Source organism: Onychostoma macrolepis, chromosome 19 (genome assembly GCF_012432095.1).
Source record: "Onychostoma macrolepis isolate SWU-2019 chromosome 19, ASM1243209v1, whole genome shotgun sequence".
Classification (NCBI taxonomy): domain Eukaryota; kingdom Metazoa; phylum Chordata; class Actinopteri; order Cypriniformes; family Cyprinidae; genus Onychostoma; species Onychostoma macrolepis.
Genome location: NC_081173.1, coordinates 31,689,081 through 31,714,802, shown reverse-complemented (window position 1 = coordinate 31,714,802; position 25,722 = coordinate 31,689,081). Strand labels below are relative to the sequence as shown.

At 36.4% G+C, this 25,722-nt stretch overlaps 1 long non-coding RNA gene across 1 annotated transcript; it reads right to left on the bottom strand.

Moving 5' to 3' along the window:
• Positions 1 to 13,258: 13,258 nt before the first annotated feature.
• On the bottom strand, positions 13,259 to 14,242 carry LOC131525670 (uncharacterized). The gene is made up of 3 exons (XR_009267271.1): positions 14,033 to 14,242; positions 13,734 to 13,830; positions 13,259 to 13,361 (listed from the first exon to the last, which is right to left on the bottom strand). It is a non-coding gene; the product is annotated as an uncharacterized LOC131525670 (long non-coding RNA).
• Between the last annotated feature and the right edge of the window lie 11,480 nt (positions 14,243 to 25,722).

Here is a 25,722-nt window from a genome sequence, read left to right as displayed (position 1 = left end):
TTATTGCTGAAGAGTGTTGAACTTTCTTTTCCTGCGTCAAGTCAAGTCATGTTTATTGTCATTCCGTTACATGCGTGGACATATAGTGCAACAAAATGGTGCTACTGTACATAATTAAACATAAATATAAACATACAACAATAGAAGTATGAAATGATTATGAGCCTATACATAACTTACTGAGAGCAGTAATCTAACTATATAAATATTTGACTATATACACAATTTTAAGACAAACTATACAAGCATTTTTACATAAATACTGTACATGATATTGTACAAAAGAGGTATTTCAGGGCAAGCAGCACAGAGATGATTTGTAGCGCATGTGCAAGTAAACATCTGTGTTATCTACTGATAATATAAATAATGTCTTTGACTTATAGAACACAGAATATTGGAATATTGTAGATGATCTTGATCCCTTATCACAGTAAGGACAGACTATTAAATTATTGCGGAGCAAATTAATTGTAATATTAATTCAATAATATATTCTATGTATATATATATATATATATGCAGTGGGGCAAAAAAGTATTTAGTCAGCCACCAATTGTGCAAGTTCTCCCACTTAAAAAGATGAGAGAGGCCTGTAATTTTCATCATAGGTATCCCTCAACTATGAGAGACAAAATGAGAAAAAAAAATCCAGAAAATCACATTGTAGGATTTTTAAAGAATTAATTGTTAAATTCCTCGGTAAAATAAGTATTTGGTCACCTACAAACAAGCAAGATTTCTGGCTCTCACAGACCTGTAACTTCTTCTTTAAGAGGCTCCTCTGTCCTCCACTCGTTACCTGTATTAATGGCATCTGTTTGAACTCGTTATCAGTATAAAAGACACCTGTCCACAACCTCAAACAGTCCAACTCCAAACTCCACCATGGCCAAGACCAAAGAGCTGTCAAAGGACACCAGAAACACAATTGTAGACCTGCACCAGGCTGAGAAGACTGAATCTGCAATAGGTAAGCAGCTTGGTGTGAAGAAATCAACTGTGGGAGCAATTATTAGAAAATGGAAGACATACAAGACCACTGATAATCTCCCTCCATCTGGGGCTCCACGCAAGATCTCACCCGTGGGGTCAAAATGATCACAAGAACTGTGAGCAAAAATCCCAGAACCACACGGGGACCTAGTGAATGACCTGCAGAGAGCTGGGACCAAAGTAACAAAGGCTACCATCAGTAACACACTGCGCCGCCAGGACTCAAATCCTGCAGTGCCAGACGTGTCCCCCTGCTTAAGCCAGTACATGTCCGGCCCATCTGAAGTTTGCTGGAGAGCATTTGGATGATCCAGAAGAGGATTGGGAGAATGTCATATGGTCAGATGAAACCAAAATAGAACTTTTTGGTAAAAACTCAACTTGTCGTGTTTGGAGGAGAAAGAATGCTGAGTTGCATCCAAAGAACAAAATGCCAAAACACTCTAGCCCGAGATGCCCTAATGACTACCGCCCTGTAGCACTCACACCCATCGTCATGAAGTGCTTTGAGCGGCTGGTCCTGGAACACCTAAAAGACTCTCTACCATCCACATTGGACTCACACCAGTTTGCCTACCGTAGCAATAGGAGCACAGAGGATGCAGTTTCCATGGCACTGCACTCTGTGCTCACTCACCTGGACAATAAGAACACTTATGCACGTATGCTGTTTGTTGACTTCAGCTCAGCATTCAACACTGTCATCCCAACCAAGTTAATAGCCAAACTTGGAGACCTGGGCATCAATACCTTAATGTGCAACTGGATTTTGGACTTCCTGACCAACAGACCCCAGAATGTTCGATCAGGATTCACCTGCTCCACATCCATCACACTTAACACTGGTGTACCACAGGGCTGTGTGCTAAGCCCGTTTCTCTACTCCCTCTTCACCTCCGACTGCAAGCCTGTGTATGGATCTAATTCCATCGTCAAGTTTGCAGACGACACCACGGTGATTGGCCTCATCAGTAACAACGATGAGACTGCCTATAGGGAGGAGATCCAGCACCTGGCCACATGGTGCACTGAAAATAACCTGCTCCTCAACACCACCAAAACGAAGGAGCTCATCGTGGACTTCAGGAAGGAGTCAAGAGGCACACACGACACCATCCACATCAATGGAATGGCTGTTGAGCGTGTCTCCAGTTTCAAGTTCCTGGGGATCCACATCTCGGCGGACATGTTGTGGAAAACCAACACCTCCAGCCTGGTCAAGAAGGCTCACCAGCGCCTCTTCTTTCTGAGGACAGTGAGGAAGAATCAGCTCTCCTCTGCTATACTGGTGAACTTCTATCGCTGCGCAATAGAAAGCATCCTGACCAACTGTGTCACAGTATGGTATGGGAGCTGCTCTGTTGCGGAGCGCAAGGCACTGCAGCGGGTGGTGAAAACTGCCCAGCGCATCACAGGGACTCCACTACCTGCCATCGAACACATCCAGAGGAAACGCTGTCTGCATCGAGCTCGCAGCATCCTTAAGGACTCCTCTCACCCAGCCCACAGACTGTTTTCTCTCCTGCCCTCCGGCAGGCGTTTCAGGTGCCTCCGGACCAGGACCAGCAGACTAAAGAACAGTTTCTTCCCCAGAGCTGTCTCTTTACTGAACTCTAACCCCCGTTGATCCACTTCCTCATATATTATTAACTCTTCTCTCCTACCTCACATCTGCCTTATTTGCACTACTGAATGTAAATTTTTATTACAGTAACAACTGTTTACTTTTGTATCTTACACTACCATACCTAAATTGGATTATGCTCATTTGCACTGCCGACTGTTGTTTACATTATCAATGTTTACATTAACATTTTGCACCGTATGTCTAATTGTAATATGCAATCACTTCCACTGCACTTTTACACCTTGTTTATAGTAATAGCCATCTGTATATATATTATATTGATAGTACATATCACCTGTAAATTCTGTTTATAGTAATAACCATCTTTCTATATATATTTATACATATATTCAGTACATATCCTTGTCCTGCACTTATTCAACCATTGTATATCCTGCACTTGCTGCTATTGCACTTCTGGTTAGACCTAAACTGCATATCGTTGCCCTGTACCTGTACTTGTGTAATGACAATAAAGTTGAATCTAATCTAATCTAATAACAAAGTATTGAGATGAAATTTTCTTATTGACCAAATACTTATTTTCCACCATAATTTGCAAATAAATTCTTTAAAAATCCTACAATGTGATTTTCTGGATATTTTTTTCTCATTTTGTCTCTCATAGTTGAGGTATACCTATGATGAAAATTACAGGCCTCTCTCATCTTTTTAAGTGGGAGAACTTGCACAATTGGTGGCTGACTAAATACTTTTTTGCCCCACTGTATATATATATATATATTGAATATATTATTGAATTAATAATAGCAGATAATAATAATAACAGATACTTCCACGTGTAATCTAACACGATCATCAGACATAAAACATTATGGAATAAAATGTCACCAATGAAAAGGTAATAGCGACTGTCAGGCTTTGCGGTGTTGATCGAAGTTTTGATTATCATTCTTAATCCAATTCATATTCTTCTTTCAGCTTTTTGTTCAAAATGTTATTTATTTTTTATTTATGAAACTTACCCACATTCAAGTGTTTAAAAAAAGAATGCACGAAGCTAGAATAAAATGTTTTTGTTTACAAGCAGATGCTCTGTTCTTTCTTTTGATGTTTTGTATGTTCAGATATTCATATAACGAAATATATACAAATTAATACCTAAATAGGGACATAGTAGTATACTTAAAGTATGATGTAAAGTTCACTTTAAAAAAAATTACGAGTATACTTGCAGAATAAAACTACTAAACTAGTAGTTTACTGAGACTATACTTCAAAGTGTACTAAAAATGCTACTACAAGTATTTAATTAGTAAACTATCAGTATACCTATAAGTTCACTTTTAGTATAATTGTAGTACAAGCTAAAAACATTGTTGTAAACTAGTTGTGTACTCAAAGTTTACTACTGTTATACTTAAAGTATACTTAAAAGTATACTTGAACTTTACTTAAGTAAAAATAAACTTGAAGTATATGCTACTTTTTGGTAAGGGTACACTGTAAAAAATTGCTGTAAAATTTACAGTAACTTACTGGCAATTTTGGTTGCCAGTAAGACTGTACATTTACAAGAGTACTGTAAATCAATAATTACAATTGTACTGTAAAAATACAGCAAACTCTTGCATGCTGTAAAATTGTTATGATGGTGTGTAAACATTTGGTAAACTTATTTCATTTGATTCTACTGAGAAGGAACATTTGTTAATATAAAACTGCAAACACTTAATTTGTAATAGCAAAGTTACTAAAAACATGACTTTAACTCAAATCATTGCAGTTTATCATCAGCTATAGCACACATGCATGTGGTAAAGCACTTAACAAAGAGATCATCACTGTATCAGCAACTCTACAGTTACTGTCTTTAAATAAAGCAGCAGAACATCAGTGTTTGTGGCTCATCATTGACTGAAGCACAGCCTCTACTCTCCAGCACAATGGTGATCCACAAAACTACATTAAACTAACAGATCTCTCTTGTGCAAATTAATACAGTTCAGTTAAATATTTACTCTCCTTATAGATAACACCTGCTGTTAACAAGCAGAATCACTGAATGAAAGAGAAACAAGAACTACAACTGACTTCAGCCACAGCCTTAGATGAACTCAGCTGAAATACAAGAGATCATTAAATCTCTCAAGATCTGATTAAACAACACCACAAACAGCATTACCAGCTTCACACATTACAATGTGACTTTATTTCTGTCATATGTCTATGAAAATCATTTGAGAATTAACAGAAGTTTAGTTGTTTTATTGAAAACGTTTAGTTTGACCTCACCATTGTGGCAGTCAGGGTTTGCTTTAGTTGAGCTCTTGACCATCAAACTTTAATCTTAGCTTTTTTCTGGCTGCTGTAACTTTGTTTGTTAAACACATTTGTTATAGCATGAAAACCCAGAAAAATGTGTGATTACGTGCTTTTGATGATTGATAATGATGTAATCATTATCTAGTGGATCTCATTCAGAGGCTGATCTTTAAAGACATGGTGTGGATTTTTCAGTTGTTAGTTTGGTGTTGTTTACAGCTGCTAAATGACCCTGAGTGAGACAAACTGCTACTAAAAATGTCTTATGCACAAAACTTTTAGTGCTACGGCAGCAACTAGACAAACACAGTCATCAAGAATCAGTGTATGAATCTCAACAATGGTGACAATCAACAAAATAAATAAACAGATCAACTCTGAACATCACAAAACATGCTACTAAAACTCAACACAAAAAAAATAAAAAATAAAAGCACATAGTAAGAATTAAAGACAATAAGTGGACAATTCAGCGGCATAATTTATTCATGCCGCAATGCATGCTGGGATTCATGGGTGACTTTTGTACTGTGCTGGTACCCAGCATGCATTGCAGCATTAAGCTTTTGATCGTCACTGTTGTTGAGATTCATACACTGATTCTTGATGTCTGTGTGTGTTTAATTGCTGCCGTAGTACTAAAAGTTTTGTGTATAAGACATTTTTCAGTAGCAGTTTGCCATCTCATTCAGGGTCATATAGCAGCTGTAAACAACACCAAACTAACAACTGAAAAAATCCACACCATGTCTTTAAAGATCAGCCTCTGAATGAGATCAGTGAATCAAGCCACTAGATACTGATTACATCATTATCAATAGTCAATCACAAGCACGTAATCACACATTTTCCTGGCTTCTCATGCTATAACAAATGTGCTTTACAAACACAGTTACAGCAGCCAGAAAAAAGCTAAGATTAAAGTTTGATGGTCAAGAGCCCAACTAAAGCAAACCCTGACCGCCACAATGGTGAGGTCAAACTAAACGTTTTCAATAAAACAACTAAACTTCTGTTAATTCTCAAATAATTTTTATAGACATATGACAGAAATAAAGTCAAATTGTAATGTGTGAAGCTGGTAATGCTGTTTGTGGAGTTGTTTAATCAGATCTTGAGAGATTTAATGATGTCTTGTATTTCAGTTGAGTTCATCTAAGGCTGTGGCTGAAGTCAGTTGTAGTTCTTGTTTCTCTTTCATTCAGTGATTCTGCTTGTTAACAGCAGGTGTTATCTATAAGGAGAGTAAATATTTAACTGAACTGTATTATTTTGCACAAGAGAGATCTGTTAGTTTAATTTAGTTTTGTGGGTCACCATTGTGGTGGAGAGTAGAGCCTGTGCTTCAGTCAATGATGAGCCACAAACACTGATGTTCTGCTGCTTTATTTAAAGACAGTAACTGTAGAGTTGCTGATACAGTGATGATCTCTTTGTTAAGTGCTTTACCACATGCATGTGTGCTATAGCTGATGATAAACTGCAACGGTTTGAGTTAAAGTCATGTTTTTAGTAACTTTACTATTATAAATTAAGTGTTTGCAGTTTTATATCAAGAAATGTTCCTTCTTAGTAGAATCAAATGAAATAAGTTTACCAAATGTTTACACACCATCATAACAATTTTACAGCATGCAAGAGTTTGCTGTATTTTTACACTACAATTGTAATTATTGATTTACAGTACTCTTGTAAATTTACAGTCTTACTGGCAACCAAAATTGCCAGTAACTTACTGTAAATTTTACAGCAATTTTTTACAGTGTAGTACTATGAAATATTTCAATAGTATTTTGTCTAGCCCCCCATAGTTAATGTAACTGCATAACAACTTAACTAAAGTCAAGCAGTTAGTCAGGAATCTATAATCTCACCTGATGTGCTCCGTGCTCCATCTAACCTGAGATCTAGTCTGTACTAACCCTGGATGCAGATTTGCGGTAACATACGCCTTCACTTAATCTACTTGAGAAAATAATAGCCCATAGTGGACCCACTTCATATATGGGCTCATTCTGGCTGCAGAATTGACCATATGCACGAAGCGCTTTTTAGAACTTCCGGATAAAGATAAGCCAGCTCGCAATCTTCCGGTGAAGCTCATTTTATATGTGCTATATATAGGTAGAGACTCTCACAGAAACCTCTCCTGCCTCATTCTTATCAGAAACTGAGAAAAAAAATAATTGCAACACCGTAAATAATGACAGCGGCATTAACAGTTTCATGTTATTAAGGAACATATAATTTTATATGCAGAGTCTTGTAATCCCAGGAAAGTACCCAGATGCTTAACTGTACATTTGTACATGCTGACAAATAAACACTATCGTAACTGTTTAATCAGTTAGGCTAATCTCTTAAACGACGTCTTAATGGTGTTCTTGATAATCAATATCTCACCTTCATAGCCATGAACACATTTTTAAAATCTTATAAAATTTTAAAGCTTTTATTATTTCTCAACTCTGTGTGGTAAAATTCCCATTATTAAAGGTTCACTTTTCATTCATGAAGACGACATGAAGAATTGTGCCAATAACGTGTCTCGGCGAAAAATAAAGACTTTTTAAGAAGAAAATGAAATTATCGTTATAACCCGGAGATGGCAGAATAGGATCAATCATTAGCTGCAGCTGCCGTTTCAACTGCCTAGTTTTTTTCACGTCTTCTGATTTATTATAAAATAAATATTACAACAAATTTAGTACTTTATCGCACTGAAGTATAAAGTAGCCTATAGCAAGTGCAGGAAGTCACAAAGTCACTTGTCATTTAAAGAAATAAGGCCAGAGGACAGCCTATAATCCTGAATTATTTAAATACCTAAATACAAAATAAATAAATTGGTGTTCAATAATGCATTCAATATTTTGAAATGATTAGATTTAATTTAATAACTACATTTTTTAAAGTTTTATCCAACACAGCCTTGCTGCTGTAGTTTTGTTAGTCTGAATTTAGTCTGAATCACTTAATGCACAGCTCTATTTTGACATCGGCTCGTCAGGTGATTCATTCCGTTGCTGCTGTCAATCATAGCAATGACTCGCCGCATGATTTAACGAATTCACTCGCGTAAATTTAACATTCGCTTTTGTCATTCCTGAAACAGTATATGTGGATATTTGGTCCTCTTAGACAAATAAAAATGTTCTCCAAATTGTTAATGGATTATGTAGAGAAACCGAGCAAAGGACGTTCCTCTTTCGGCACAGTACAGTTGACCGGAAATGACTGAGCTGGCTTATCTAAAACCAGGAAGTAATCGTGCATATGGTCAATTGCCCTGATCTTGCAAAATTTCCTTAAGTACTCAGCCCAAGACAAACATCCCCCGAAATGGAGACAGGAACCAACAATTGGAATTTGTATTGATCGAGTTAACACCTTTTGGGACACAAGATAATCTGCATGAGAAGCACACACAATTTATAAAATATCATGTTTTAATTAAGTTGGCATTTATTTATTTTTAATTTTTTTTTTTTACTGTATGTGTACATTAAAAGTACCATTCCGGCAGTGAGAATGTTCCTGAACTAAATGAAGGAAAATGTCTTGGCTAATGATATGTTTATTGAACCAATCAGATAAGAGTAAATGGAGAGTCAGCGAGAGTCTCATTTGATTGGCTACAAAAGGTGGTGGACCCGCCCCCTCATGCTTGCAAAACTCAGCGAGTGACAGACAGAAAGACAGAGCTGTTAGTACATATCGGATTATTTTGGGAACTTTTTGTGCTACATACACAACAAGTCGTTTAGACATTTGACAGTTTGTTTTTTTTACACGTACAGATTGGTTCTACGCAGTCAATCCGTTTTTCAGTTCTTTAAACTGTTGTTTTCGCTTGCAAATCAGTGTTCACAAGCTTGCAGTGCTTTTGACCGTATTTTGGTGAAAAGAACATGCCAAAAGTGTAAGCGCGGAGAAATGGAAAGCGGAGGAATACAGATCATATTTATTTTGCTTTAGCATGAAGCTGCAGTTCCACAATACATGAATTACACTTGCAGAAAAAGTCAAATGCTGCTAATCTTTTTTTCTTGCGCTTGAATCTTGATTTGAGCCTTTACAAATCTTTTCTTGGGCATGCAGATTTAATTTACATTTGCAGTCTTATGAACCCTTGCACAACTCTTACCTTTCACATGCAAATCTTTTAGGAATTAAATTACTTCCATAAAATTTAAGTATGTAATTAAGTCAAATCTACTTATCTAAGTTATGTAAAATTAGCAAAGTAGATAAGTAAATTTAACGTGGCCAGTTGTGGTTTGATGAGTAATTTCTACTTAAATATTTTAAGTTTACCCTGCAATACTCAAGTACATTTCACTCAGTCACGGTTTGTAAACTTTATTCAAACAACATAGCAAAAAAATAAATTAAAAAAATCATTCCCAAGTGCACTCAAAAAAAGTATTTTATGATGCTGTTTATTTAAACAATTCATTTTAATTTAACACCATTGTATTAGATTTCTCGTTCAAACACAGTTGCATTGTGGTAAACTGACTTGAAACAGTTATGCTTTGGTTCAACTAAATGTAGGTCAAAATAGCATTTGGTGCTTGTTCAGTTTACTTAAATCAAGTTAACCTAACACAATTATTTTCAACCACCTTACTTAATCCATTTGAGTTAAGATACATAAATGATCTAGGAACAAGATTTCCACTTCCCATCATGCTTTGCATGGGGCTGGATAAGGAGAGTAAATATTCAAATAAAATGTTATTTTATGCTCTTTTATGTTTGTACTTAAAAGAGTTTCCGGTATGTGTTTTTGGGGGTTACTGTTGTGGTGAAGTGTATTCCACCTTTAATGTAAACTATAACCTGTACAACTAAATAAAAAAAACAAACAAATCTTTTAGGAAAGGTGGAGTAAAAATAAAAAACTAAAATAATGTGGTTGCATAAGTGTGCACACCCTCTTATAACGAAGGATGTGGCTGTGTTCAGAATTAAGCGATCACAGTCAAGCTCATGTTAATTAGGAGTCAGTGCACACCTGCCATCATTTAAAGTGCCTCTCATTAAACCCAAATAAAGTTCAGCTGTTCTAGTAGCTTTTCCTGACATTTTCTTAGTGACATCTTACAGAAAAACCCATGGACCACAGAGAGCTTCCAAAGCATCAGAGAGATCTCATTGTTAAAAGATATCAGTCAGGAGAAGGGTACTAAAGGATTTCCAAGGCATTAGATATACCATAGAACACAGTGAAGACGGTCATCATCAAGTGGAGAAAATATGGTGCAACAGTGATATTACCAAGCACTGGACGTCCCTCCAAAATTGATGGAAAGATGAGAAGAAAACTGGTCACGGAGGCTGCCAAGAGGCCTACAGCTACATTTTTGAGTGCATGATGGGAACAACAGGATCATGACTTTGATATTTACTTCAACAATCTTCGTAAAAATAACAAAAATTCCAAGTAAAATATACTTAAAGTTCAAACTTTAAATAGTACAAGCTTAAATTGAGTACTTATATTGAATTTACTCTTGAAAATGGAGCCTAAACAGAACAGAATAAAGACTTTAAAGAACGCTTACCACGATATGAGAAATTTTATTTCATGATATCTAAATTGTGTGTGTGTGTGTGTGTGTGTGGGCATATATATATATATATACACACACATACACACACACTTACATAGTTATTTTTTATATAAAAAATGAAGCAAATTACGAACCATAAGACAAATACAATAGATACAAATTAAATAAACTCGTTTTTCTAATACATTATATTAGATAATATAATACATAATATTTTTGTAATGTATACATTCATTTAACCTTTATTTAATCTTTTGTTGTTTGATTAACATTAATGAGACAGACAGGTATTTAATTAGGCTGCTGTCCCTTTAAGACCGAATGAACGTAATACTGCAAGTTAATTGATAACGAATTGTGATTGGATGGTAATTTTGTTCTGTGAGGAGCTTGGCTACCTTTGATTAGGCTGTTCTCGCGTGACAGAACACTTCTACTAAAGAAATCATGATTTTTTCAAAATAAGTCGGGACACTAAAAATAGAGCTGAAATACGGGACTGTCCCGGGAAAAATGGGACGTCTGGTCACCCTAAATGGGTAGGATTAGGGTTGTGGGGTAGATGCTTATCATATGCACGCCAATAAGTTTCGTATCCAGGGTTTCTGCAGGATTTTTAAGCTCAAATTTAAGACTTTTTCAGACCTGCACAAATAAAATTAATACCGTATGAGCGGGGTAAGGCAATGTCTATAGTACCATATTAAACTGTAAAATGACAGTAAAAAGCATAATTTACAATTCAGATACAAGTTTTCACAAAAACTTTTATAAAATGATCAATTTTACATTTGAGGCTTTAAACCATTTTTAAGAAAATGGATAAGTTAAAAGTATTAATTATAATATTGATTTAAACAATTATTATCAATAAAATTATTATATAAATAAAATAACATGAATTAGGGGTGTGCGATATTGACAAAGTATTATATCTTGATTTTTTATAGGATTTTAGCGATGATAATTAGACGATATTTTGCTGAGTGTGTTATTGTGCTGGTATCTTAAAGATTACCGTGGACAGCTGACTCCTGAATTTTATTTGTATTTTTTTATATTCTTCATATTCTGTCTGCTCAGTTCACAGCAGTGGTAGAAATTAATCTTTTGCAATAAGTTTTATGGGTATTTTTTACCTTTAAGCCATTTTTTTCTAAAAGTCTGCATCATCTTTTGAGTCACATTCTTGCATTTGGGCTGTTACCAAGCAAATGAAATCAATATTAACAAAATGTATCTTTGCAAAGCATCTGAAGAGGCATTTAGATGTATTTACACACAGTTTAATGCAGCTCAGAGGGACACAGAATGCTAACCTGCACAGTTACAAATGCATAAATAATGTTTTGATATTTGACACATAAACCGTTGAAAACTGATGTTTGAAACTATTTTTAAAAAATGAAATTTTAAACTTTGAAACTTTAAATGTGAAATTAAAACGGCCAGTAGGTGGCAGTAAGTCACTGTTAATAAGTGAGTCATTGCGATTGAACCGAATCATTTAAACGGTTGATTCATTCAGGACGCTCAGAGACGCAAAACAGTGCTGCAGCTGGTTGCAATGATTTTTGTTGTCGAAATAGCACAAAAACAGGAAATATGGTGTCTAAAATGTAAGTCTCTTAATATTAACTTATTGATTTTATGCAACAGTACAATAAACAAGATCACATTTGTAATCATGCTGACTTTTGGAGAAAAAACAGCACTCTTCGTGTGATATTAACTATGATATAAATATAGGCTATACATTTTCTGCACACATATCTTAAATTATGTGATCATTCTAAATGCATTTTAATAGAATCGTGCAGTGAAAGAAGGCACTAGTACGAGCACTATAACCGATGTTAACTGATTCATTCTTGCCAGCAGGTGTCGCGTTCGGCGGAAATATAACGGTTTCCCGGTAACGGCAGAACACAAAGCAGTGCAGCACCGGACTCTGAACGTGCAGCGCTCGTGTTTATTTCATGAAATTGTAGCCTTTTGAAGTTTAATCTTCAAATTCAGCCAAATCGCAATTCTGATCTCCAAATTTAAGACCTCTTGAAATCATAATTAAGACTTTCTTGTACAATGTAAGACTTTTTAAGACCCAGTGGAAACCCTGGTATCATATGTACGTGGTATTATAAGCCCGCCAAACACGTGCATATCATACTTATAAGTGTTTTGTCATCAAAATGTAACATCTTCAGGGTCCTCCAAGAGTCTTCACCTAAACATATCCGTTCTTCATTTTAAATTATTAACAGATTTAATGTCATTGTCCTACACGATCTAATGAAAGTGTGTAACTGAAGCGGTTTTTCCTTTAGCTTTCAGATAATTATGAAGTTAGGACAGCGGTGGGGTCGCCCTGAAGTTAAGAGTTTTTAGGATCTTTTGTCAAGTTGTAAGACCCCCTTCCTATCTGTAATTAAGATAAGATAAAATGCTGTTCTGTAATAGCTTTTGTCCTAAATGTGGTCCTAACTGAAATCACCATGATTACCAAACAGATAAGATACGATTTTAAAGCTAGGATCTTTCTGTAATACGCCCCCAGATGCAGTATTTGACAAAAATGTGATTTTCTCAGCTTTTTGCTCAAAATGTTGCTTTTTTTCATGAAACCTGCCTATATTCAAGTGTTGATAAAAAAAGAATGCTTGAACCTGGAATAAAACAGATTTCTTTTTTTTTTTTGTTTAAAAATAGAGGGTCTGTCATTTATTTTGATGTATTGCATATTCAGATATTCATACAACAAAATATTCTGGAGGTCATGACATTTTAGTGAAAATCATAAAAATGCTGGCGTTGGCTGACAACTTTTCTCATAAACTTTTCTTTGGCGGTGAAAGAGTTCTGATTTCTGCCACCTGGAAGAAATACAAATATTAAAATGAATATCATGATATTCTCAGTGTGACCACTAGATAGCACCAGAGGATCACCGTCTCATTTACCATATTTACCCTAGTGTCTCATATCTACTTCACACAAATGACCCATATTTTGAATTCAAAACAGCAATTTTCGGTGAAAGGTGGCTAATTTAGCCTATATACTTATTAATAATCTTCTCAGTTCCTCTCAAATGTAAATCAAACACCCATTCACAAACATGTCATGATTTTATTCATTAATTTATTTTGAGCAATAGAGATACTCAGAAAAGATACCCTCTTAGGCAACAACGTTAAATGTTGAATGACATCATGACTATAAAAATAAAAATAGGGTAAGCTCACCAGTTTCTTTTAGTTCATTACTTATGTGTTGCTCATTCCTCAGTTTTTGATTTTCCTCTCCTTTGAACTTCTCCCGCCTCTCATTTTGGTCACGTGACTGTGAATATTGAATGGTGAGTAGTTGATATACAGTTTATAATAAATAATTTTTTGAACTTATTAAAAATGCTAAAAACCATTAAATAAAAATTTTTCATTACATTAACTTTAACAACTAAGCTTTTTATTATTTATAACATTTAAAAAAAAAGATTTTCACAGAATAATTTCAGCAAAACGGCGCCCTATGCACTGTATACCCAGTTTCTGCGGCACCGGTGGAGACCCAAATGGAGATCAGGAGACGGAGACCCACGGTGATGCTAGAGGCCTGGAGCGAACCTAAGCACAAACAAGACAGTTATTTCTATCTTTTGCTGTCGTGTGTCAGGAGGAAATATCATTGATTTAGCCATAACTGTAATAATCCAGTGAGATGTTTGTGCTCCACACAGAGATCTGATCTGCTCATCATCCCGTCATTTTAACACAAGTGCCTAAAACTTTTAACAGTACTGTAGCTTTGTAGGTCTGAATGTCGGCGCATGATTGCAGGTATTCATTACCTCCACTGAATATAATACATCATATTTAGCTCAATATAATGTTTTAGTAACTAATTTTCTGATCTCGGCAGGTATAGGAGGCTGGTTACCTGAAGCTTGGACTCCGTGAGCCGGGACACACTTCTTCTGGACGGAGCGGGTTCCTGGCAGACACCTTTTATACAGCAGCTTCAGTCCGAGGACCGGATCCGTGTGAACACCCACCGAGAGCAATACTCTTAAGAGATGCTAAAGAAACAAAAGCACAATGAATACTACTGCTGTACGCCTACAACTAATAATAGCCTAGGTAGGGGCCTTTCACAGCAATCAAGGACATCTTATCAATAAAATACAATCAAATCTTACAATCAAATCACTAAGGCCCTGTTAAGTGCGTTTTCATTTTAAAAAGAAACGCACTAGTGTAAACATAGACTTGGGTAAAGTTGGTTTTATATTCGCACATTCTGACTATTGCATTCAATTACTTTGTTAAGCACACTACATTGGACATTCGCAAGTATGCGACATTAAAAACATATGACATTAAAACAATACTTGCCCATTTTGATCGATATTGAAAAAAATGTAGTAGGTTGACAATGATGTCGCTGATTAGAATTTGCAAAAAATAACTTTATTGCACGTATAATTAGAAAGTTATTGAACGCGGAAATGTGTGAATGTTGTGAATGTGCGAATATAAAACCAACTTTACCCAAGTGAAACATAGCCTTATAGAGAACGTGAAGGAATTTGAAGGAGATCAGATAAATAAAGAGAATGGGTGATTCACGCGCCGCTCCCGCACAATTAAAAATGCAAATTCTGTCGGCCTGCGATGGGGATGTTTATTAGCTGAACACTGTGTGTGCTGTCTGTGAACAATTCCACAAGTACACTCAAAAAAATTATTTGGTCTAAATTTACATTTTATGTAATTCAATTGCATAACAATTTTCCATCCATTTAGATTACATAGTTTTAACATAAACAAATCAATAAACTTAATAATGCAATCACACAATTAAAGCAACCAGTGCAATATTAACACCAAAATGTCAAGGGTCAAGAGCTCAACAAAAGGAAACACTGGTCTCTTTGATGGTGATTTCAAACAAAACAATAAAGCATCTAAACCTCAGTTAATTCTCAATAAGAGCTTCTCTAGAAGTCTGAAAGAAATAAAGTCAATCTGGTCAGTCTGATGCTGTTTAATCAGATCTTGAGAGATTTAATGTCTTCTTTTTTTTCAGTTGATTTCATCTTCAGCTGTGGCTGAAGTCAGTTGTAGTTCTTGTGTTTCTCTTTCCTTCGGTGATTCTTCTTGATAACAGCAGGTGTTCATCATTAATGATCAATCATCACATAATTATCTCCTTAACTCCAGCACTGCTTCAATGTTACTTGAACACTCTGTAGTGTGGAAACACCTGAACACTGAGCAGTGTGGGGACTTTGCTGTGAATTATTACATAAATCTTACCTGTTTCATTCACGTATGACTGATGCATGACTCACATTAAGTTTATTGATTTGTTTATGTTAAAACTATGTAATCTAAATGGATGGAAAATTGTTATGCAATTGAATTACATAAAATGTAAATTTAGACCGAATCATTTTTTTGAGTGTATTTGTATGATGTTCTGAAGCGCGCTTCAGCTTCCACTCTCCGCACAAACGTTTGGATATGCGCCTAGCGCACATTTATCTAGGTTAAATGTTTAAACTAACATTTTGATATGCTTTGAGTATTTCATATCTATAGATTTTATTTTTGGCAAGTCGTAATTACAACATTGTATGACATTGTCTCATATATGATGCTTATAAGTTTCTTCATATTGCATTTTTATCTCATGACAGCAAATCAGTAAAAGAATAAAAATAGCACTACGAAAGATCTCCATGATTAGCCTGTTTTTGCACTTCCTGTTTTTGCCTGCTTGAGAATTTCTGTCCAATGAACAGATGATCTTATCACATACTGTATGTGTGGTTGTGTTTACAATTTCTGGTTCACTGGCAAAAAGGGCAGTGTGAAAGTGAACCGCACCAGACAAAACAACAACAACAACAACAAAAAAATTATATTTTGCCGAACAAAGGCAAGTGAACTATCGGACTTTCCTATGAGTCATTCCACGAAACGGATGCTATTTCCACTTTGCAATTTTCTTCCCAGTCTGTGGAATCACCCTATTCTCTCTGAGCATTCAGCAGCGTGCTCGAGAAGTGAGAAGATTTGCGCGAGCCATTCCTATAGTGAAACTGAAAATATGCGATCTATTTGAATTCTATTGAGAAACTGCCACTTTAAAATGCTATGGAGAAAGTCGAACATTATCTAAAAAAAGGCACAAACTAAAAAGACTGATGAAAAGAGGAGAAAACAATCTTGCACCAGCACTAACATAATATAAAAATATTTTTTAAACTACTCATGACCACCTTTACTATAATTTATCATGTTTTACTGTAGGCTTATTTATTGTGGTAAATTTTGTCTAACTTGTAGAATTTATAATAGATAATCTGTTAAGGGAATTGATTTTTCCCTCTAGATTTATATTACAACCAGGGGCGCGGGAAGTGGGGGTGCTGAGGGTGCTGCAGCACCCCCTGTTTTTTTTCTGTGGGCAACTGTTTAATTGTTGGGAATATTAAAAAAATTAAAAAAAATCGGAGTGTCTATTTAAGTGCAAATAGCCATGTTGTTGGAAGAGGCCATTTACACCAACTGCACCCACAAACGTATGATTAGGATAGTCAAATTTGCAAAAGACGGGTCAGATTCAGTGGTGTAGATGGTAAAGCGTGTGCTACCGTTCTTTTGACACGATTGACCAGGGTTAGAATCTGCCTTTTGGCTAACTTTTTTTCTCCGTTTTTAAATTTCAAATCACATCACATCAGAAAAGCATTTATTTTTTAATAAAAATTAAGGAAATAATCAAAAAGTTGAACATAAAGTATCGGGTAGGATTAGGGTAGGTGTAGGGAGAGTTTAATAATTTGAAATAAACTTAAAAAATTACACTCAATAAGGTATTGCATACTATTTTATAATGTATTACAACGCAGAGGTGCAGATAATTGCCACTATTTGCAATAAGTAGTTTTTCTCTAATAATGTTTTTCGCCACAATTAATCATACCCTTTTATTCAATATTTGCAATAAGTAATTAGCAGGATCCTGCTATTTTAACATAGAATAAATAGAATCTAAAGCTGTTTGCACTGTGTAAATAGCATATCACTAATACTGCTATTTTCACTTAGTGTACATAGCCTCTATCGCAACATACATAAACATTTAAGCAAACAAACAAATAAATAAACCTTAAAGAGGGAGCATGACCCGGGGTCCACTTCAACCCCCCCAATGTTCAAACCAAAACTATACCCTTGTATGTAGCAAACTAAAAGTACAGTTTTTTTTTTCCCTCGAGTTAAAATAATAGTACCCATTGTTAAATCCAAGTAGAAATTTTTTCAAGTAAATGTAACAAGAGTAAATGTACTTGGTAACTACCCATCTCTGAAAATAAGATACTAAGATAAAATTGTGAGTTTTTAAATAATCATCCTGATCGCTTACCATCGTGTTGCTCTGCAGTCCTGCTTCATAGATGTGTGCTGTGTCAAAAATGCATTTATACTGGAGATAAGGAGAAATGACATAACTGTGTTTCTGTCCTGCCGTTCCTCCACAACTTGCCAGCCACATTCCATATTCTTCAATTAGGACAATCATAGTCAGTTCTCAACACCTCACACACACAGCATCTCAAACCAGCCACATCCACTGCTAAAACTCACATCATTAAGATAGCTACAGACCTGTCTCTATCCTTCCATTTGTAACCCGTGTGTTGGATTTATAACAATGAAAAGGAGGAAAAATATCTACTGGGTCTGAGCTCACCAAATATGTGTTAAGTTGTATCTATTCATAGTATTTGGAGTCTCGGGTTCAGGGTCTCACACTAAACACAGAATTACAAATAAATTTTGTTCATGAACTGTGTCTGTACTTATATGCAACTCAGATCTCAATTTAGTCACTAACTGCTTGAGTAATACACATACACTGAAATCAGTTTTAGAGTATACTTTTGTATTCAGTATGTCTTCTTTTCTTCTCTTTTCCCTTCTTTTTACTGCATTGCAGTACGCTTGAAAACCTTTTCACATTCAAAACAATAAATCATCTAATGAATTGAGTTGATTAAATTCAGCCCTTGAACAGTAAAGCTGTCAATCAACAATTACAATTGAAGAAGAAAAAAAAAAATAGAAAGGAAATAGTCCAAAATGTAGATGAACACCAAAGTCTGGAATTTAAGAGAAAGACTGTTTATACTGGGATATGACTAAGGCTGACATGGAAGAAAGCCGGAAGAAAGGCTGGAGGAGACAGGAAGTGCTCTGGAAAGGATGCAAAGTAAAAGACCAGTAGATCCCCTTACTAAAAATAACTGCCGTATAATGAAGTACAACTGGACAATTGCAGTATAATGAAGTATATAACTGCAGTTCATTAAAGTTTAAGAGCAGTAAAACTGAAGTGCAATGAAGTGCAACTGTAGATTTGCAGTATAATGAAGTACAGATACAATATAACTGCAGTTCAGTGATACGCTGGAATACAGGTGACGATTTCAGATGCAAAAACTTCTAAGTCTGTCTGATTAAATTTATTTAATTGTATTTCTTTTTTTATGAGCATTTTTTAAATAAAGCTCCTATGATTAGGTTCAGTAATTTCACTTTAATGGCAATGAGGTTCTTTTCATTGCCAATAAAGTCTTCTTGTATAGGCCCTGTACTGCAGTTATACTGTATTGTGCAACATGTAGCAAGTGCTGTGTTACAGTAGACTTGGCAAGTGTGTATTTATTTATCTTTGTAATGTAGACTTCCTATAAAATATTCGTACAAAAATATTTGCCTATGGAATATTTCACCCGCATAGATTAATAACCCGCACATGAGATCTTCCTTCTCGCCAAAGGTCGTTGTCCTGACAACGAGTCTCGCGAGCAGCTGATTACTTGTAACGGCGGTTTTTCACCGCGGTCAAACCAGCCGCAGTTCAGAAAAACACGGTCAAGCCAGCCGCGATTGGAATTATGTTGCGCGTGTATCACTATGATTACGGTAATTGCAGGACTAACACAGAGGGAACGCGCTTTCAGAGCGCTTTTCATTCTAGACACCCAGAATTGAGATATATAATTACATTTTTCGGGATTTTTTTGTTTTTTTGTACATCTGCTTTCATATTCGTGTTTTTATTGGTCTGTTTGACGTTTCTGTTTTAAGCCTACTATATTCTTCTACCTTTCAAATCATTGCAAGATTCATAGAAAAGGAAATATGGGACATTAATCGATTTGGAGGGGTATTAGACCCCGTTTATATGGTCACCATTGTTGAGGTTCATAAGCTGATTCTTGATGTCTGTGCGAGTCTTATTACCATAGATTAAAACTTTTTGTGGACAAACTGTTTAGAAAGTCCTTTATATTAACTGACTATCACAGAAACAGTGGCTCTTAGAATCACTTTTACTATAATCAATATGTTCATTCAATCAGAAATTAGACACGATGAGTCTATGTTCAATCTCTATGAGATCAGTTCACTAATAGATGATTGTCATTATAAATACATAACAACCAACTACTGATCATTTTCTCTGGGCTTTTGAGTTACAACAAACATGTTCGAAGAACACGTGACTACAACAACCAGAGAAAACAAAACTACTAACACAGAAGTCAAGGGTCAAGAGCCCAACTAAAGCAGACACTGATCTCTAACATGGTTACTTCAGTTGAAACAAATCAACATCTAAACCTTAGTTAATTCTCAATAAGATCTTCTGTAGATGTCTGACAGAAATAAAGTCAGTCTGGTTATTAATAAGTGGAGCTGCTGATGCTGTTTGTGGGGTTGTTTAATCAGATCTTGAGATTTAATGTATTTTATTTCAGTTGATTTCATCTAAGCATGTGTCTAAAGTCAGTTGTAGTTCTTGTGTTTCTCTTTCTGTCAGTGATTCTGTTTGTTAACAGCAGGTGTTCATCACTAATGCTCAATCAGCACTTAATTAATCACTTAATTACTTAACTGCAATGTATATCTTATTTTAGTGAACTCAACTGAAATAAGTTCAGAGTACTCATAATTGTTAGATTTAAAAACTTAAATATTTTAAGACAATAAGTTTCCTCAAACGGTTTGAGTTAACCAAACTGTTGGGTTTTACAGTGTGCAAGTGGAGGGCAGTACAACTTGGTATCATCTAAACCACTGCACGAGAGTTCCCAAGAAAAAGCCAGAAAGGGAGGAAAACAGACAGGCAGATAATGCAGCAGAGAGTGACAAGGAGGCACCTGAAACACAGGATGAAGAGCAAACAAAAGACAACACGGAAAAGGTTTCACAAGAGTTCCAGTCGTCCTGTCAGAGGAACAGGAGAGAGAAGGGAACGAAACAGACAATGTGTTTGGAGATCCTCTTATGCTTAATGTATCTGATAATGCAACTCCAAGCTCAACTCATAGAAAGCAATCAGACTTCTCTCCAAATGCAACCCCAAGCTCCAATAATAGAAAACAACCAAACTTCTCAACAAATGCAAATCCAAGTTCCACCAATAGAGAGCAATCAGACTTCCCTACAGTTGCAAACACAAGAGGTAACCAACAGCAACCAGACTTCCCAAGAATTGACTTTTCAGCCCTCAAATGAATCTAGCAGTGACTTTAACTTAATCCAAAATGAACAAGCACAAGTTGAGGAGGAAAAAATATCTAGACAAAATAGACATATCATAGATGACAATTATAACATCACTATTAAAGGCAATTCAGATATATTATGGGAAAAGGCAGAAGATAATAGTTGGTATAAATGGGTAAATTACACAGCAGAAAAAGGAAAATGGGAAAACTGCATAGTTTGCCTTGAAGTGAGACTGATTTTGTATATTGTACCAATACCTATACACAGTTCTAGTTGCAAAATATTTCATGATGAATGGTTTAAGACATGTCCAGGACTGTCTAACGTAATGGGGTTAGATGTATTAAAAATGGGAGGTAAATGTTTTATTGAAAGAGGTAAAGCGATAAATGTCTTTAGAAACTGTACCCAAAAAATGGCATTTTGCCCATATTGGTGCCAGTTTCTCCAATCTACAACGATTTACAGAGAAGCTACTGAATTGCAATGTGAACGTACCCGTAAATGGCCTATTATATAAGAAACAAAAATACAAAAGCCGCAAGGAAGAATACAATTAATGGCAGATCAGGAATTTGAATGTTATGAGAAAAAGGGAAATGTTAACGTAGGAAGATTCAAAGGAAAGTGTAGCAAAATATGGCAAATACCGCGATGCACAGTTGACTATTTAGTGGTAAAAGAGGGCCCACCACCTATATTTGATGACATTGATATTCCATTAGCAGACATATGGTGGATGTGTGGATTAGAATATGGCCTTTTGACAACATTGCCAGAAAAATGGTCAGGATTATGCACTAGGGTTATGTTGACACATAAAATGAATCACATCTCGTTAGATGAAGGAGAAACAAAAGAAGAGAAATCTAGATCGAGAAGAGCTTATGAAAAAGACCCTGCAGTTTATATAGATGCTATTGGTCAACCAAGAGGGATACCTTATGAATTTAAGGCAAGAGATGAAGTTAAATCAGGATTTGAATTTGGATTGCGCAAAATAAAAATACAGAATGGATCAATTATATATATTACAACCAGCAAAGATTTATTAATTACACTGATGACACCTTATCACTTTTAGGAGAACAATTAGATGCAACAAGCCGAATGACATGGCAAAACAGAATAGCTTTGGACTATTTGCTAGCTGAAAAGGGAGGAGTCTGTGTTATGTTTGGGGATCAATGCTGTACTTTTATATCAAATAATACTGCTCCAGAAGGAGCATTCACAGAAGTAATGGCCAAATTGAAAAACTTAAGGGTTGAACTTAAAACGAATGCCGGAACCGACGGTAAAATGTGGGACTGGTTTGATCTAAAGTTGGGAGCTTGGGGAGCATGGTTTGCTAAACTAGGAATGTTTTTAGGAGTTGCTATAATAATAGGAGGTTTATTATTTTGTTGTGTATTACCTATACTAAGAACATTGGTCGTCAATGCTACTGTGAAACAAATGGAGATGATAAAAGTCCCAAACAATCAACGAGTAATCACAGAAAGAAACTTGGACGAGTATTATGAAGGATTGCTAAACAAGCTGATCTTAAATGAGCAAACTTCGGATGATGGATCCAGCAAATCTGAAGACTAGGAAAAAGAGATGTAAGGATGAGCCATATCCTGGGTGTAAGTGCTAGCCTAACCTCTGCCCAAGGATGGCCCTCTACGATGCGCAAAGTATCTGGGCTGAAGATCAACGGATCCGAACTATTGTTTCTTGGAATATTCAATGTATTATGTTTTGAATGTGTTTTTATGTGTTTGATATACATAACTGTGACAACCACAGGCAAGCGCTGAACCAATTGCACGCTCATGCTTTTAACATTGTATTTTACTATAAAGGGGGAAAGGAGACGGGATCTTTTACTCTCTTTTAAGACAAAGGAGAGAGATGTTTGGTCCTGATTCTCCTCTAGAGTGCTACCGCATCATTTAGTCGTTGATGGTAAACCTGTGTGACTCATTTAGTCACTAGATAGTGTTAGCTGAAAAGACTGAATTATGAAGTAGCACTCTGGGTAGACATAAACAAATTGTGAGACTTAATGAAGTCTCAAAGGGAGGAATGTAGAGGATTTTTATTGATATTAATCAGAATTACTTAGACATAATCAAGAAGAATTTTGCCAAAAATGTATCTATTTAATCTCCCAATATATTTTGGAGGCCTTGTGTGCTAAGGTGTCTACGTGGCAGAGACACGTCTGAAACAAATGAGGAGGGTTTTTCCCTAACCATAACAATCTAGAGGGTCTTCTCTCCTAAAAAGGAGAGATAGAATTACATACGCAAGTGAAATGTAGAATTGTATATATAAGAGGGGGGCTTAATGTATGGAAGCCCTCCCAAAAAAACGGGTATAAATATTGGAGCTAAAGGACGATCAAGAAGCTTTTCTGCAGAGGGCTTCGGTTTTATATTTGTGAAATAAAACCTATTATTTCTTCTGGCATCAAAACTCTAAGTCTTTCTTTTATTCTTCGAACTGCGGGTCGAGACACTTCACAGGCTGCACAGGCTTTGCAGCCTTTCTCTCCGAATGCCCCGAATGCCACAAACCCCCGTGTCATGCAGCTGAAGCAAGCGCAAAGCTGTCTCTGCTTGCAACACAGGCCCTCACATGTCTTTTGTCTTTTTCTCCTGTTACTCCTAACCCCCTTTTTCCTTTTCAGTGACCTCCAGTTTCCATAGCAGACGTTAGCGTGAGGCTGCCTTCACTAGTGGTGAAGACCCATCCATATCAAAGAAGCTCACTGAACCCTCATCAGCAGACCCCTTCAACACCAGTCCATCCCTGTTCACTCGAACCTCGAACCCGCCATAGCCATCCTCTCTAACACCACGAAATCCACCCATAGTGGCTCACTCCACTTCAACCATCCCAGCAACACCCCGCTCCTGCAGGAGACTTATCTGATTTTTCCACTGCCGCAGCAGTACTCTATTCTGCAGAAGCCTCCTTCTCTTTTCAGATGCCGTAGCAGTGATTGCTCCCGCAGGAGCCTTTTCTATATTACTCCACTGCCGCAGCAGTGACCGCTCCCACAGAAGCCTCCTTCTCTTTTCAGATGCCGTAGCAGTGCCCTGCCCATTTCATACTGCCGCTGCAGTGCCCGTCTCAATAGAAGCCACATTCTCTTTTCAGATTCCACGGAAGTTCTCACTCCCACAGGACCCTACTTCTCACTGCCGCAGCAGTGCCTGCTCCCGCAGGAGCCTGTATCTCTACTGCCCACTCATCTCTATTTCCCACTGCCGCAGCAGTGCTCGCTTCCGCAGAAGCCACATTCTCTTCTCAGATGTTGCAGCAGTGCCCGCTTCCGTAGAAGCCACTTTCTTTTGTTTTTCAGATGCCGCAGCAGTGTCCGCTCCCGCAGTAGCTAAACTCTCTTCTCTAAAGGCCACAGCAGTGCTGCACCCCACAGACGTCCAGCACCCCACCAACATGAAGCTCTGCCAATTTTGGGGGGTATCAACACGCCTCTTTGGTTGCTGTCCCGTGCTTATTGCATCTTTGGGGGGAACGCTCTGGGTCCGGGCTAAATGCAGAGCTCGGACCCCTCTCCCCATACAGGGGGAGTACCCTGGGCTCGGGGGTAAGTACCGAGCTCGGAGCCCTCTCCCTGGACAGCACGCCAAATACGCATAACCTTTACTCAGTTTATTATATGCAAGTGTGAACTCGTGAATCAGGGTTATTCGGGTCAATATGGTATCTTTTCCATTTTTCTTACAGTGTACTAAGGGATCAACAATAGCAGGTACAAGCTACTAACAAAGTGTATTATAAATTAACAGTTATTCAATTATTATATTATTACTATTATTAAATTCAACAATGGCAAATAGCAGATAACTCAATTCACATGATGTGTGTACTGCTAGGCATCTTTGGTTTCCTCTTTTTGTGTAATTTGAATGGAAAATGTTTGCCTTTTTATTGTCCGATTTACTTATCAAAAGTTGCTAAAAGTTGCCAAATATATTTGAAAAATTGCTAAATTTGTTGCAAGGTGCTTTTGGAAGAAAACGTTGCTAGGGTAGTCTGAAAAGTTGCTAAATTTAGCAACAAAATTGCTAAGTTGGCAACATTGGTAACGACAGTCAAAGCTCATTTGATGACGACACACCAGACAAACGCAGGGGCGGACTTAGTGGTTTGGGGGCCCTAAGCAAATTTCAGTTATGGGACCCCAACAAAATAACTATAATGCTCTTTTACGCGTAACCCTTATTTTGCTCGCTAGCTCTCTCATTAGCTATTATTTATTTTATTACCCCTTCACAACTTAAGTAGCCTAAATAATTAGTCAACCTGATGCTGTTCTAAAGCCATATGCTACCTTATTTTTTTCTGATAACAAAAGAAGACATTATATAAAAAAAATGCTTGTCCATTTAATGATTTGTAAACTTTTTCAATCGTTTTCCAAAAAGGATTAAAATGTCAAAAATTATCCCATGCAACTCATTCCATATTCCAAGTGTTCTTAAGGCATAATAGGGTTTGCCGAGAAACAAATTGAAAATGTAATCTATTAAGCGAAAATCTCCAGTCATTGCATTCGTGCATTTATGAGTTTTTAGTTTATAGTTCATTTGCATTTATTGTCCGCGCTGACACACAAGAGCTT